The sequence below is a fragment of the Coregonus lavaretus genome (assembly GCF_964263955.1).
Source record: "Coregonus lavaretus genome assembly, chromosome: 17".
Classification (NCBI taxonomy): domain Eukaryota; kingdom Metazoa; phylum Chordata; class Actinopteri; order Salmoniformes; family Salmonidae; genus Coregonus; species Coregonus lavaretus.
The window spans coordinates 47,582,126-47,599,453 of record NC_140004.1 but is presented as its reverse complement, the minus strand read 5'-3'; the positions used below and the strand labels follow the sequence as shown (position 1 = coordinate 47,599,453).

At 44.0% G+C, this 17,328-nt stretch overlaps 1 protein-coding gene across 1 annotated transcript in view; it reads left to right on the top strand.

The window, feature by feature from the left end:
* Positions 1–17,328, top strand: part of npr3 (natriuretic peptide receptor 3) — a 69,035-nt gene that overhangs the window by 10,804 nt on the left and 40,903 nt on the right. The window lies entirely within an intron of this gene.

Below are 17,328 nucleotides of genomic sequence, written 5' to 3'. Positions count from 1 at the left end.
CATGGAGATGCAGTAAATACTGCCATATTTACCCACTGTTCTCTTCTTGACATGTGGAACAAGCTATTCAACCTAAAAGAAGCTGCCATGTACTGTGTTATTAACTAGTAACAGTCATACTGTGTTGTTAACTAGTAACAGTCATACTGTGTTGTTAACTAGTAACAGTCATACTGTGTTGTTAACTAGTAACAGTCATACTGTGTTGTTAACTAGTAACAGTCATACTGTGTTGTTAACTAGTAACAGTCACAATGTGTTGTTAACTAGTAACAGTCATACTGTGTTGTTAACTAGTAACAGTCATACTGTGTTGTTAACTAGTAACCGTCATACTGTGTTGTTAACTAGTAACAGTCATACTGTGTTGTTAACTAGTAACAGTCATACTGTGTTGTTAACTAGTAACAGTCATACTGTGTTGTTAACTAGTAACAGTCATACTGTGTTGTTAACTAGTAACAGTCATACTGTGTTGTTAACTAGTAACAGTCATACTGTGTTGTTAACTAGTAACAGTCATACTGTGTTGTTAACTAGTAACAGTCATACTGTGTTGTTAACTAGTAACAGTCATACTGTGTTGTTAACTAGTAACAGTCATACTGTGTTGTTAACTAGTAACAGTCATACTGTGTTGTTAACTAGTAACAGTCATACTGTGTTGTTAACTAGTAACAGTCACAATGTGTTGTTAACTAGTAACAGTCACAATGTGTTGTTAACTAGTAACAGTCATACTGTGTTTATAACTAGTAACAGTCATACTGTGTTGTTAACTAGTAACCGATAAAACTGCTCTTGGCTCCTACCTGCTGTGTTTCTGTACATGATGGCTTTTGAATTCCTTGCTATTTTTCTCCTCTCCGTTCTAGGCCTGTCTGCTCCTCCCCTATCTTCTCCGGGCAGAGCAGGCAGGCCCGTTGCCCTAGCGACTCCAAGCAGAGCAGGCAGGCCCGTTGCCCTAGCGACTCCGAGCAGAGCAGGCAGGCCCGTTGCCCTAGTGACTCCAAGCAGAGCAGGCAGGCCCGTTGCCCTAGCGACTCCGAGCAGAGCAGGCAGGCCCGTTGCCCTAGTGACTCCAAGAAGAGCAGGCAGGCCCGTTGCCCTAGCGACTCCGAGCAGAGCAGGCAGGCCCGTTGCCCTAGTGACTCCAAGCAGAGCAGGCAGGCCCGTTGCCCTAGCGACTCCGAGCAGAGCAGGCAGGCCTGTTGCCCTAGCGACTCCAGACTCCACACAGACACAGCGTGTATACATGCTGCTCCAGAGCCAGTACTTTTCATTTGCACATTGTCTCTCTCATATTCGCTTGTAAATATCGAAACTCACCAAAAATGACATTTGGTAGCTCTTAGCTGCAGTGCATTTGGAAAGTATTAAGACTTTTTCCACATTATATTACGTTACAGCCTTATTCTTTAAATCTACACACAATACCCCATAACGAGAAAGCGAAAACAGGTTTTTAGAAATGTTTGCACATTTATAAGAAATTTAAAACAGAAATACCTTATTTACATAACTATTCAGACCCTTTGGAATCCACCTGTGGTACATTCAATTGATTGGACATGATTTGGAAAGGCACACCTGTCTATATAAGGTCCCACAGTTGACAGTCATTGTTAAAGCAAAAAGCAGACAGAATTGTGTCGAGGCACAGATCTGGGGAAGGGTATCAAAATATTTCTGCAGCTTTAAAGGTCCCCAAGAACACGGTGGCCTCCATCATTCGAAAAATGGAAGAAGTTTGGAACCACCAAGACTCGGGGGAGAAGGGCCTTGGTCAGGGAGGTGACCAAGAACCCGATGGTCACTCTGACAGAGCTCCAGAGTTCCTCTGTGGAGATGGGAGAATCTTCCAGAAACCCAACCATCTCTGCAGCGCTCCACCAATCAGGCCTTTATGGTAGAGTGGCCAGACGGAAGCCACTCCTCAGTAAAAGGCACATGACAGCTCGCTTGGAGTTGAATGCCGAGCGTCACGTCCGGAGGAAACCTGGCACCATACCTACTGTGAAGCATGGTGGTGGCAGCATCATGCTGTGGGGTTGTTTTTCAGCAGCAGTGACTGGGAGACTAGTCAGGATTGAGAGAAAGATGAACGGAGCAAAGTACAGAGAGATCCTTGATGAAAACCTGCTCCAGAGCGCTCAGGACCTCAGACTAGGGCAACTCAGACACAGCTAAGACAACACAGGAGTGGCTTCGCGACCCGTCTCTGAAAGTCCTTGAGTTGCCCAGCCAGAGCCCGGACTTGAACCCGATCTAAGACCTGAAAATACCTATGCAGCGACACTCCCCATCCAACCTGACAGAGCTTGAGAGGATCTGCAGAGAAGAATGGGAGAAACTCCCCAAATACAGGTGTGCCAAGCTTGTAGCGTCATACCCAAGAACACTCAAGGCTGTAATCGCTGCCTACGGTGCTTCAATAAAGTACTGAGTAAAGGGTCTGAATACTTATGTAAATGTAATATTTCCGTTTTTTATTTTTAATAAATTAGCAAAATGTTCTAAAAACATGTTTTTGCTTTGTCATTATGGGGTATTGTGTGTTGATTGATGAGGGAAAAAAACTATTTAATACTTTCCGAATGCACTCTCTATAACTTTAGAAACTGGACTGGCTCTCTTTGCAAAAAAAAATGTGTCATTTGCTCTCGTTAGCATATTTACCTAGCAGCCTCCATGGAAATGAACTTTGACTTGTGCTAATTTTGTTAGGTTTCTTGTAATAGATGCCCAATGTTTATTTCTTTGTGTTTTTTGGCGCCCCCTTGTGTACTAAGCCGGTACTACCGTAAATCCCGGGATGAGAGAAGAACCCTAGCGTGCACACACACACACACACACACACACACACACACACACACACACACACACACACACACAGCCTCAATACTTAGGTGTATAACCCTCTATAGGATATTGATACATGCCTCAATACTTAGGTGTATAACCCTCTTTAGGAACCTTAAACATACCACAATATTCAGTGGTATAGGGCTCTATAGGATAATGATACATGCCTCAATACTTAGGTGTATAACCCTCTATAGGATATTGATAGATGCCTCAATACTTAGGTGTATAACCCTCTATAGGATAATGATACATGCCTCAATACTTAGGCGTATAACCCTCTTTAGGATAATGATACATGCCTCAATACTTAGGCGTATAACCCTCTTTAGGATAATAATAATAAATAATAATATGCCATTTAGCAGACGCTTTTATCCAAAGCGACTTACAGTCATGCGTGCATACATTTTTTTTTTGTGTATGAGTGGTCCCGGGGATCGAAACCACTACCTTGGCGTTAGAAGCGCCGTGCTCTACCAGCTGAGCTACAGAGGACCACAGGATAATGATACATGCCTCAATACTTAGGTGTATAACCCTCTATAGGATATTGATACATGCCTCAATACTTAGGTGTATAACCCTCTATAGGATAATGATACATGCCTCAATACTTAGGTGTATAACCCTCTTCAGGAACATTAAACATACCACAATATTCAGTGGTATAGGGCTCTATAGGATAATGATACATGCCTCAATACTCAGTGGTATAGGGCTCTATAGGATAATGATACATGCCTCAATACTCAGTGGTATAGGGCTCTATAGGATAATGATACATGCCTCAATACTCAGTGGTATAGGGCTCTATAGGATAATGATACATGCCTCAATACTCAGTGGTATAGGGCTCTATAGGATAATGATACATGCCTCAATACTCAGTAGGATAACCCTCTATAGGATAATGATACATGCCTCAATACTCAGTAGGATAACCCTCTATAGGATAATGATACATGCCTCAATACTCAGTAGGATAACCCTCTATAGGATATTGATACATGCCTCAATACTCAGTAGGATAACCCTCTATAGGATATTGATACATGCCTCAATACTCAGTAGGATAACCCTCTATAGGATATTGATACATGCCTCAATACTCAGTAGGATAACCCTCTATAGGATATTGATACATGCCTCAATACTCAGTAGGATAACCCTCTAGTGCCCTCCAACTCAACTCTGGACCTCGAAGCCAGTTCCACTGCATTGTTTCATTGTTTCCCTCTAATCAGGGACTGATTGAGACCTGGGACACCAGGTGGGTGCAATTAATTATCAGGTAGAACAGAAAACCAGCAGGCTCCTGCTCTATAGGATAATGATACACAAATGTGCACCAACATGCAAGAATAGTTGCTTCACATTGTGTACATTGTCAGTTCTCATAGCATGGTGTGGCAAGTTGTAGGGGTTTAGACCATGTTTGAGAAACCCAGGCACTGTACATCAATAACCCAAGTTTAGTGACATTAAAGGGACAATCATTAATTCATTTTTTTTAACCAGATGGCAGCCCCACCACTTTTTATTTGCTATAAAGCTGAGGGAGGGGATGGGGCTGGAGATATTTAACTACTCTCAAATTCATTGATGGAACTGCCATAAATATTGCATATTTTACCTTTATGAACATGAGAACCTCAAGCTTGTTTTTGAAAAAGCAAAGCAGAGACATTTTTACAGTTCAGGTGTTGTCATCAAAGAGACAGTGGAATCTGTTACACATCCATGTGTTGTCATCAGAGAGCCAAAAGGTTGAGGCTGCGCTGCCAATGTAGTTATATAGGACTCACACAGTACACAGTACACAGTACACAGTACACAGCACACAGGACACAGTACACAGTACACAGTACACAGTACACAGTACACAGTACACAGTACACAGGACACAGCACACAGTACACAGTACACAGTACACAGGACACAGTACACAGTACACAGTACACAGCACACAGCACACAGTGCACAGTGCACAGTACACAGTACACAGTACACAGTACACAGTACACAGTACACAGTACACAGTACACAGCACACAGCACACAGCACACAGTACACAGTACACAGCACACAGCACACAGCCCACAGCACACAGCACACAGCACACAGGGCACAGTGCACAGTGCACAGTACACAGTACACAGCACACAGTACACAGTACACAGTACACAGTACACAGTACACAGCACACAGCACACAGCACACAGGACACAGTGCACAGGACACAGCACACAGCACACAGTACACAGTACACAGCACACAGTACACAGTACACAGCACACAGTACACAGTACACAGTACACAGTACACAGTACACAGTACACAGCACACAGTACACAGTACACAGTACACAGCACACAGTACACAGCACACAGTACACAGCCCCGAGTCAGCCTAGCTTGTTAAGGATTCTACCCTGCTCCGGCATCAATGTCAGGAGACGTCATTGGAATGGTTTCCAGCAACGCTGACGTCTTGTTTGATTCATAACCTGCCTGTTATTATCACAGCATGCTGTTATTTTTCGATTCCCAACATGTTGCGGCGGCTGGCATGGCATGGCCTACATCACCAGCACAGATGAGCTTTATGGAATGAAAACACAAAGAAGACTACTGACGTGGTTACTTGCCTTGTGGGCACGCCATCAACGCATCCCTTCAATAACGACCCCGAGATTTGAGATGTATTATTACACTGTTCTAATGATCTAATTTAAATCCTATTAATGTTGGGGAAATATAAAACATGACCCACCAAATGTCCTTTTTTGAATAGATGCCCACTAGTTGGTGAGGTTTAAAGAATCAGATGTCCAAATGCTAGGGGACATTTCATCTGGTAGTGTGTGTCGTTAACAGCTTTACCTCTAAAACCCACATCAAGTTGCAGAATTCCACAACGACAACCACGTTACAGGGGAAGAGGGAGGAGGGAGCCCCTCTCTCGTGATTGGTCTGTTCCTGCAGTGAAGCCGCCTGGGACGTCCTGAACTTGTATAAACTCTTTGTGTTGAGCTACTGCAGTGCAGAGCCTGTTCCCCTGGGGGTCCTGCAGAGCGTTGAGCGGTCAATGACCTGCCTTTATCAATCTGTCAGCCCTAGGCTGCTGGCAAGCCTTGAGTCTGTAGTCTGTAGTCTGATTAGGATATACAGCTATCAAGTCTGTAGTCTGGAGCCTGAGGACGAGGAATACACTGCTAATAACACTGTCAGTAGCTTGAGGCAGTAGCTTCACTGTATTACATCATCTGGTATTGGACTGGTAAGAAAAGTTGTTGCACAGGGTTTAGGTTTTCCTGAGTAGAGCGAGAGAGAGAGAGAGAGAGAGAGAGAGAGAGAGAGAGAGAGAGAGACAGAGAGAGAGAGAGAGAGAGAGAGTGAGAGAGAGAGAGAGAGAGAGAGAGAGAGAGAGAGAGAGAGAGAGAGAGAGAGAGAGAGAGAGAATGCATTATTTGATACCCAGTTGCATTGATAAGGAGCTTTTCACTGTCCTCCCTCCACCTCCTCCACTCCTCATCTCTTCCACTCATCCTCTCCTCCAATCACTTCTCCTCCACTCCCTCCACTCCTCTCCTCTTCTCCTCCTCTCCTGTTCTCCCTCCACTTCTCCCCTCCTCTCCTCCACTCACTCCCCTTCTGCTCCCCTAACTCCTCCAGTCCACTCTCTCCTCTTCTCCTCCTCTCCTCCACTCACTCCCCTTCTGCTCCCCTAACTCCTCCAGTCCACTCTCTCCACTTCTCCTCTTCTCCTCCTCTCCTCCACTCACTCCCCTTCTGCTCCCCTAACTCCTCCAGTCCACTCTCTCCTCCTCCCCTCCTCTCTCTGCTCAACAGTAACCTATAACAGAATAAAGGTCCATACATTCTCAACATCTCAGTAGCAGGAGACAGGCAGACAGCGTTACAGCATTGTGCTCCCATATTTGCATAATACACTGACATTAAACCATGTTTATAATGAGCCAAGGGGACCAATAGAATGCCCTGTGAGCCACGATAAGTAGCACCCGTGTGTTGCCAAGGGGACCAATAGAATGCCCTGTGAGCCACGATAAGTAGCACCCGTGTGTTGCCAAGGGGACCAATAGAATGCCCTGTGAGCCACGATAAGTAGCACCCGTGTGTTGCCCCCTTCTATGTATTCCACACACAGGGAGACACACACAGAGACACACACAGGGAGACACACAGGGAGACACACAGGGAGACACACACAGGGAGACACACACAGAGACACACACAGGGAGACACACACAGGGAGACACACAGGGAGACACACAGGGAGACACACAGGGAGACACACAGGGACACACACAGGGACACACACAGGGAGACACAGAGAGAGACACACAGGGAGATACACAGGGAGACACACAGGGAGACACACACAGGGAGACACACACAGGGAGACACACAGGGAGACACACAGGGAGACACACACAGAGACACACACAGGGAGACACACACAGGGAGACACACACAGGGAGACACACAGGGAGACACACAGGGAGACACACAGGGAGACACAGAGAGAGACACACAGGGAGACACACAGGGAGACAAACACAGGGAGACACACAGGGAGACAAACACAGGGAGACACAGAGAGAGACACACAGGGAGATACACTGGGAGACAAACACAGGGGGACAAACACAGGGAGACACAGAGAGAGACACACAGGGAGACACACAGGGAGACACATTGGGAGACACAGAGAGACACACAGGGAGGCACACAGGGAGACACATACACAGAGACGCACAGGGAGACACACACAGGGAGACAGAGAGACACACAGAGAGACACACTGGGAGCAGGAGGATATTTCAGGAGGCACGTGGCGCTGGGCGCTAGCCACCCGACCAGCCCCCCGACCCCGCCACCCGACCAGCCCCCCGACCCGCCACCCAACCAGCCCCCCGACCCACCACCCGACCCACCACCCGACCCACCACCCGACCCCGCCACCCGACCCCGCCACCCGACCCACCACCCTACCCCGCCACCCGACCCGCCGCTACAGTGACAGAGCTTTGTGAATGTTCCAGCAGACTTTGTGTGTGTCACAAATGGCACCCTATTCCCTATATAGTACACTACTTTTGACCAGAGCCATATGGACCCAGATCAAAAGTAGTGCACTATATAGGGGATAGGGTGCCATTTGGGATGCATTATCTGATTCTGCCCTATTAACCACGGCTGGTCGACGCTGGGACAGTCGGAGGGTTGTTTCCAAACCCTCCGACTCTCCTTGTTGTTTGTTTGTTGGGCTTGTTTATTTTAAAACGCCTTGCTCCATGGGTAAACATTTCATGGTTACCAGACAGGTTTTCTGTTGATATTTGGGTCTGGATCTACTGTAAGGTCCGGATCTACTGTAATCTGGATCTACTGTAATCTGGATCTACTGTAATCTGGATCTACTGTAAGGTCTGGATCTACTGTAATCTGGATCTACTGTAAGGTCTGGATCTACTGTAAGGTCCGGATCTACTGTAAGGTCCGGATCTACTGTAAGGTCTGGATCTACTGTAAGGTCCGGATCTACTGTAAGGTCCGGATCTACTGTAAAGCTACTTAGCCAGCAATACTTGGTACGTCTCCAGGGGAAGAGTTCAATTGAAAGAGATTGTAGGTATACACACATATCTCCCTCTGACATGTTCTTCTAGGTTAACTATGTAGTTCTGACTGACATGATCATCACCTAACGATGTTAAGACAATGTAGAAGACACACAACTCTAGCATAGAAGAAGACATTGTTCAGTCTGTGGGACTCTGTCCCCTGGCCCAGCTCCTTGGTGGTCCTGGTGATATCACCTCGTTGTTCAGGCTGTGGGACTCTGTCCCCTGGCCCAGCTCCTTGGTGGTCCTGGTGATATCACCTCGTTGTTCAGTCTGTGGGTCCCCTGGCCCAGCTCCTTGGTGGTCCTGGTGATATCACCTCGTTGTTCAGGCTGTGGGACTCTGTCCCCTGGCCCAGCTCCTTGGTGGTCCTGGTGATATCACCTCGTTGTTCAGGCTGTGGGACTCTGTCCCCTGGCCCAGCTCCTTGGTGGTCCTGGTGATATCACCTCGTTGTTCAGGCTGGCTCGTAGTCGTGACACAGTGCTCTGCATGGGTCCACATTAAATATCATCAAAGAGAATACCTGGGATTATTATTTAGCTTTCAGTGGCAATCTTTTACATTTTTCCACCCTCTGCCGGGAAAACTGAGGCGGCAAAACTGCTTTTGAAGACCGATATTCACTCTTTATTTATATCATTGCGAGGGCATAGGCCTGCTCTGGACTCTATGGTTGAATGCAGGGTTAGGAGAGTGCTCTAAGTAATTGGGCACTTCTGAAATCAGCCACAAGGACTCAAGTGGGCACAACAGGCCATGTTTACTTATCTGCATACATTATGTGTGTGTGTGCGTGTGTGTGTGTGTGTGTGTGTGTGTGTGTGTGTGTGTGTGTGTGTGTGTGTGTGTGTGTGTGTGTGTGTGTGTGTGTGTGCGTGGGCGTGGGCGTGTGCGTGTGCGTGTGCGTGTGTGTGTATGTATGTGTGTGTGTGTGTGTGTGTGTGTGTGTGTGTGTGTGTGTGTGTGTGTGTGTGTGTGTGCGTGTGCGTGGGCGTGTGTGTGTGTGTGCATATGCATATCAGATATATTTTGGGTGCATTACCGAATGTGTGTGTTTCATATTATTTTCTACGAGTATGGAGTCCTGCTTTCTTTCCCTCCTAACTGGAGACATTATCAGTTAAACATGTTTCAGCCATTTATTCTCCTTAGAACAAAGATATACAGGAAGAGGAAAAGCTTGCGTCCTAAATAGCACCCTATTCCCTATATAGTGCACTACTTTTGACCAGAGCCCCATAGGGAATAGGGCTCCATTTGGGATGCTAACCTAAGACTGCATCAGACCAGATACTGTGCATTTGGAAAGTATTCAGACCCCTTGACTCTTTCCACATTTTGTTACGTTACAGCCTTATTCTAAAATGAATTTAAAAAATAAAAAATCCTCATCAATCTACACACAATACCCCATAATGACAAAGCAAATACAGTTTTTTAGAACATGTTCCACATTTATTAAAAATAAAAGTATTCAGACCCTTTACTCAGTACTTTGTTGAAGCACCTTTGGCAGCAATTACAGCCTCAAGTCTTCTTGGGTATGACGCTTCAAGCTTGGCACACCTGTATTTGGGAAGTTTCTCCCATTCTTCTCTGCAGATCCTCTCAAGCTCTGTCAGGTTGGATGGGGAGCGTCGCTGCACAGGTATTTTCAGGTCTCTCCAGAGATGTTTGATCGGGTTCAAGTCCGGGCTCTGGCTGGGCCACTCAAGGACATTCAGAGACTAGTCCTGAAGCCATTCCTGCGTTGTCTTGGCTGTGTGCTTAGGGTCATTGTTGTTACAGATGAAAACTCTCTTGGTAAATAGTGTGGTCTACAGCTTATCATGAGATACTCAGGCGAGCAAAACCTTGAGACTTCCTTAATATTAGATTTTATGCACTAGATGTTGTTTACAAATATACACAGACCGCCACCCCTTGTCTTACCGGAGTCAGCCGTTCTATCCTGCCGATGTAGCGTATATCCCGCCAGCTGTATGTTGTCCATGTCGTCGTTCAGCCACGACTCGGTGAAACATAAGATATTACAGTTTTTAATGTCCCGTTGGTGGATATCCGTGATCGTAGCGCGTCTATTTTGTTATCCAATGATTGTACGTTGGCCAATAGGACTGATGGTAGAGGCAGATTACCCACTCGCCGTCGGATCCTTACAAGGCACCCCGACCTACGTCCCCGATATCTCCGTCTCTTTCTGCTGCGAATGACGGGGATTTGGGCCTTGTCGGTTGTCTGAAGTAAATCCTTTGCGTCCGACTCGTTAAATAAACAATCTTCGTCCAGTTCGAGGTGAGTAATCGCTGTCCTGATATCCAGAAGCTCTTTTCAGTCAAAAGAGACGATGGCTGAAACATGATGTACAAAATAAGTTACAAATAACATGAAAAAACACACAAAAAGCACAATTGGTTAGGAGCCCATAACACGGCAGCCATTTCCTCCGGCGCCATTCTTTATTTGATTTGATTTGATTTGGAAGGTGACTCTTCGCCCCAGTCTGAGGTCCTGAGTGCTCTGGAGCAGGTTTTCATCAAGGATCTCTCTGTACTTTGCTCCGTTCATCTTTCCCTCGATCCTTACTAGTCTCCCAGTCCCTGCTGCTGAAAGACATCCCCACAGCATGATGCTACCACCACCATGCTTCACCGTAGGGATGGTGCCAGGTTTCCTCCGGACGTGACGCTTGGCATTCATGCCAAAGAGCTCAATCTTGGTTTTATCAGACCAGAGAATCTTGTTTCTCATGGTCTGAGAGTCCTTTAGGTGCCTTTTGGCAAACTCCAAGCGGGCTGTCATGTGCCTTTTACTGAGGAGTGGCTTCCGTCTGGCCACTCTACCATAAAGGCCTGATTGGTGGAGTGCTGCAGAGATGGTTGTCCTTCTGGAAGGTTCTCCCATCTCCTCAGAGGAACTCTGGAGCTCTATCAGAGCAGCCATTGGGTTCTTGGTCACCTCCCTGACCAAGGCCCTTCTCCCCAATTGCTCAGTTTGTCCGGGAGGCCAGCTCTAGGAAGAGTCTTGGTGGTTCCAAACTTCTTCCATTTAAGAATGATGGAGGCCACTGTGTTCTTGGACCTTCAATGCTGCAGAAATTTTTTGGTACCCTTCCCCAGATATGTGCTTCGACACAATCCTGTCTCGGAGCTCTACAGACAATTCCTTTGATTTCAATGCTTGGTTTTTGCTCTGACATGCACTGTCAACTGTGGGACCTTATATAGACAGGTGTGTGCCTTTCCAAATGTTGTCCAATCAATTGAATTTACCACAGGTGGACTCCAATCAAGTTGTAGAAACATCTCAAGGATGATCAATGGAAACAGGATGCACCTGAGCTCAATTTCGAGTCTCATAGCAAAGGGTCTGAATACTTTTGTCAGTAAGGTTTTTTATTTTTAATAAATATTCTAAATCTAAAAACCTGTTTTTGCTTTGGGGTATTGTGTGTAGATTGACGAGGAAAACATGTAATTTAATCATTTTTAGAATAAGGCTGTAACGTAACAAAATGTGGAAAAAGTCAAGGGGTCTGAATACTTTATGTTGGGCAGGAGAGAATAGATTTTTAAGGGTTTTAATATATTAATTGCACAAGAAGAAAGATGTTCATTTTTGTTTAAAGATGGTTGGTTTACCAGAAACAGCTAGTTATGATTTCAAGTCGTTGTACCAGTGATGATGTGTTGTGTTATGGGCACAAACTGTTTGAATCAATTTATTTTATTTATTTTTTATTTAACCTTTATTTAACCAGTTAAGCCAGTTGAGAACAAGTTCTCATTTACAACTGCGACCTGGCCAAGATAAAACAAAGCAGTGCGATAAAAACAACAACACAGTGTTACATATGGGGTAAACAAAACATAAAGTCAAAAGTCAAAAATACAACATAAAATATATATACAGTGTGTGCAAATGTAGCAAGTTATGGAGGTAAGGCAATAAATAGGCCATAGTGCAAAATAATTACAATTAGTATTAACACTGGAATGATAGATGTGCAAGAGATGATGTGCAAATAGAGATACTGGGGTACAAATGAGCAAAATAAATAACAATATAGGGATGAGGTAGTTGGGCGGGCTAATTTCAGATGGGCTGTGTACAGGTGCAGTGATCGGTAAGGTGCTCTGACAACTGATGCTTAAAGTTAGTGAGGGAGATAAGTGTCTCCAGCTTCAGAGATTTTTGCAATTTGTTCCAGTCATTGGCAGCAGAGAACTGGAAGGAATTGCGGCCAAAGGAGGTGTTGGCTTTGGGGATGACCAGTGAGATATACCTGCTGGAGCGCAGACTACGGGTGGGTGTTGCTATGGTGACCAATGAGCTAAGATAAGGCGGGGATTTGCCTAGCAGTGATTTATAGATGACCTGGAGCCAGTGGGTTTGACGACGAATATGTAGTGAGGACCAGCCAACGAGAGCGTACAGGTCACAGTGGTGGGTAGTATATGGGGCTTTGGAGACAAAACGGATGGCACTGTGATACACTACATCCAATTTGCTGAGTAGAGTGTTGAAGGCTATTTTGTAAATGACTTCACTGAAGTCAATCACATGTAGCTGAATTGGTAGAGCATGGCACTTGTAACGTCGCTTTAAGTCGCTTTGGATAAAATGGTATTATATATAAAATAATATAATAAGGATCAGTAGGATAGTCAGTTTTACGAGGGCATGTTTAGCAGCATGAGTGAAGGAGGCTTTGTTGTGAAATAGGAAGCCGATTCTAGATGTAACTTTGGATTGGAGATGCTTAATGTAAGTCTGGAAGGAGAGTTTACAGTCTAACCAGACACCTAGGTATTTGTAGTTGTCCACATATTCTAAGTCAGACCCGCCGAGAGTAGTGATTCTAGACGGGCGGGCGGGTGCAAGCAGCGTTCGATTGAAGACATGCATTTAGTTTTACTAGTGTTTAAGAGCAGTTGGAGGCTACTGAAGGATTGTTGTATGGCATTGAAGCTCGTTTGGAGGTTTGTTAAAACAGTGTCCAATAAAGGGCCAGATGTATACAAAATGGTGTCGTCTGCATAGAGGTAAATCTGAGAGTCACCGGCAGCAAGAGTGACATCATTGATATACACAGAGAATAGAGTCGGCCCGAGAATTGAACCCAATGTTGTTTCAACATCATTTGTCAACGTATGGTGACGTGAAATCTACGTGGAAAATACATTTGATTTTAAAAAATGTAATCAACTGTTGTTTTGACGGTTACATTTCAACCACAGGATTATGTCATCATGGTAACCAATTTTCAACATAGTCAAACCTTAAAATATGTTGAATTTGTACCTGTGAAACAACATTATATCCACTATCAGAAAAAAAGAAACTAAGCTGAGCAGCACCTCCTACTGGAGAGTCAATCTATCTACAACTATTCTTTGGTCTCCCATCCAAGGTTTTAACCAATCCCAGCCCTGCTTTGTTTTATTTTATTTATTTTATAGGGGGTAGATCAGCTTTAATATTGCAGATAGATTGTAACTTCCATCAATGTTATAGTCTGCATCACTTCCTATCCCCCATATGTACAGTGAGGGGAAAAAAGTATTTGATCCCCTGCTGATTTTGTACGTCTGCCCACTGACAAAGACATAATCAGTCTATCATTTTAATGGTAGGTTTATTTGAACAGTGAGAGACAGAATAACAACAACAAAAATCCAGAAAAACGCATGTCAAAAATGTTATGAATTGATTTGCATTTTAATGAGGGAAATAAGTAGTTGACCCCTCTGCAAAACATGACTTAGTACTTGGTGGCAAAACCCTTGTTGGCAATCACAGAGGTCAGACGTTTCTCAGGAGGGATTTTGTCCCACTCCTCTTTGCAGATCTTCTCCAAGTCATTAAGGTTTCAAGGCTGACGTTTGGCAACTCGAACCTTCAGCTCCCTCCACAGATTTTCTATGGGATTAAGGTCTGGAGACTGGCTAGGCCACTCCAGGACCTTAATGTGCTTCTTCTTGAGCCACTCCTTTGTTGCCTTGGCCGTGTGTTTTGGGTCATTGTCATGCTGGAATACCCATCCACAACCAATTTCCAATGCCCTGGCTGAGGGAAGGAGGTTCTCACCCAAGATTTGACGGTACATGGCCCCGTCCATCGTCCCTTTGATGCGGTGAAGTTGTCCTGTCCCCTTAGCAGAAAAACACCCCGAAAGCATAATGTTTCCACCTCCATGTTTGACGGTGGGGATGGTGTTCTTGGGGTCCTAGGCAGCATTCCTCCTCCTCCAAACACGGCGAGTTGAGTTGATGCCAAAGAGCTCCATTTTGGTCTCATCTGACCACAACACTTTCACCCAGTTCTCCTCTGAATCATTCAGATGTTCATTGGCAAACTTCAGACGGGCCTGTATATGTGCTTTCTTGAGCAGGGGGAACTTGCGGGCGCTGCAGGATTTCAGTCCTTCACGGTGTAGTGTGTTACCAATTGTTTCCTTGGTGACTATGGTCCCAGCTGCCTTGAGGTCATTGACAAGATCCTCCCGTGTAGTTCTGGGCTGATTCCTCACCGTTCTCATGATCATTGCAACTCCACGAGGTGAGATCTTGCATGGAGCCCCAGGCCGAGGGAGATTGACAGTTCTTTTTTGTTTCTTCCATTTGCGAATAATCGCACCAACTGTTGTCACCTTCTCACCAAACTGCTTGGCGATGGTCTTGTAGCCCATTCCAGCCTTGTGTAGGTCTACAATCTTGTCCCTGACATCCTTGGAGAGCTCTTTGGTCTTGGCCATGGTGGAGAGTTTGGAATCTGATTGATTGATTGCTTCTTTGGACAGGTGTCTTTTATACAGGTAACAAACTGAGATTAGGAGCACTCCCTTTAAGAGTGTGCTCCTAATCTGCTCCTTTAAGAGTGTGCTCCTAATCTCAGCTCGTTACCTGTATAAAAGACACCTGGGAGCCAAAAATCTTTCTGATTGAGAGGGGGTGAAATACTTATTTCCCTCATTAAAATGCAAATCAATTTATAACATTTTTGACATGCGTTTTTCTGGATTTTTTTGTTGTTATTCTGTCTCTCACTGTTCAAATAAACCTACCATTAAAATTATAGACTGATCATGTCTTTGTCAGTGGGCAAACGTACAAAATCAGCAGGGGATCAAATACATTTTTCCCTCAATGTATATACATACATACACATACATACATATAAATACATATATATATATATATATATATATATATATATATATATATATATATATATATATACATATCCTTTAAAAATATATATTTTCCTTTATTACTTTCCAACCCCACCACCCCTTCCCTAATTGGAGTAAACTAGTGAACAACAATGCTTAGGCCTCTACTTCCAGCATATACATACTATATACATTTTATGGACACAGTCAATTTTACAATAATTATATTTCGTTTGATTTTACTCCTGAACTTCCTCTACTCTCAACCACTCTGATCATTTTCATGATGTCCATCCGGTTTGCCTCTACATGCCATATCCCCCAAACTGTGCTCTTTTTCACAAAAGTTTTCAACATATATACTTATTATGGACACAGTATGTTTTACATTAGTTATCTTGTTGTTATTAGTTGTTGTTATTGGTCCCAACCTTCAGCTCTATGCAACCCCTCCCATCTATCTCTTAACACCATCCATATTGGATTTCTATTTGCCATATATTTCTCAACTCTGTTGTGATGTTTCACAAAAGTTCTGAACCTTTCGATTCTCATTGTTTCTACAGATTGTAAATTGAAAATAAACATTTTTGCTAAAAGTATTATTATATTATTGATCTATATGGGACGGCTGTCAATCCTTTGGTCCTTAAATGAAACTGGTATACTTTTTTATTTATCACAATTTTCTTTTTTGCTTAGCTTTGATATTTGTCACTGACTACTACCGACCTATGTACTATCATGACAATGATTATTGAAAGATCTTAATAATTGGAGATCCTAATAAATACTAAACGAAATAGATTCACTGTGGCTGTTGAAGCCATTCCAAAGGGGTAGGTCTATTTAACCATACTTTATAAGTCATATATCATCAACGATACTATTTAGGTCTTTTTTTACACAGTAGCATTTGTAAAATCATCAACAGCCATTATTTAAATTCAACCCAGGGTTATAAACTGGGTGGGTTGAGCCCTGAATGCTGATTGGCTGAAAGCCGTGGTATATCAGACCGTATACCACGGGTATGACAAAAATAATACTTTTTACTGCTCTAATTACATCGGTAACCTGTTTATAATAGCAATAAGGCAACTTGGGGGGTTTGTGGTATATGGCCAATATACCACGGCTAATGGCTGTACAATCAGGTGAGGTATACCATACCTCCTCGGGCCTTATTGCTTAAATAGACAATGGGCGGCAGGTAGCTTATTGGTTAAGAGCATTGGGCCAGTAACCGAAAGGTAGCTGGTTCTAATCCCTAAGCCGACTAGGTGAAACATCTGTCAATGTGCCCTTGAGCAAGGCACTTAACACTAGTTGCTCTGGATAAGAGCGTCTGCTAAATGACAAAACATTTATATAGGCCTAGGTTTTCAAGCTTTGGTTGATTTCAAATGTAATCATCAATATGTTGGATTCATGTCTCCAAAAATCTAAATTAAAGAATAGCACTAAATCAAATCAAACTTTAAATTGATTTGATTTAGTGCTATTCTTTAACATAGATTTTTGGTTGAGATGGAGACATGAATCCAGCTTATCAATTATTAATTTGTAGACAAACTGGAATTAAAGCCAGACTAAGTCAGTGAATAAAATATACATCTCCTTCAAATGTTAA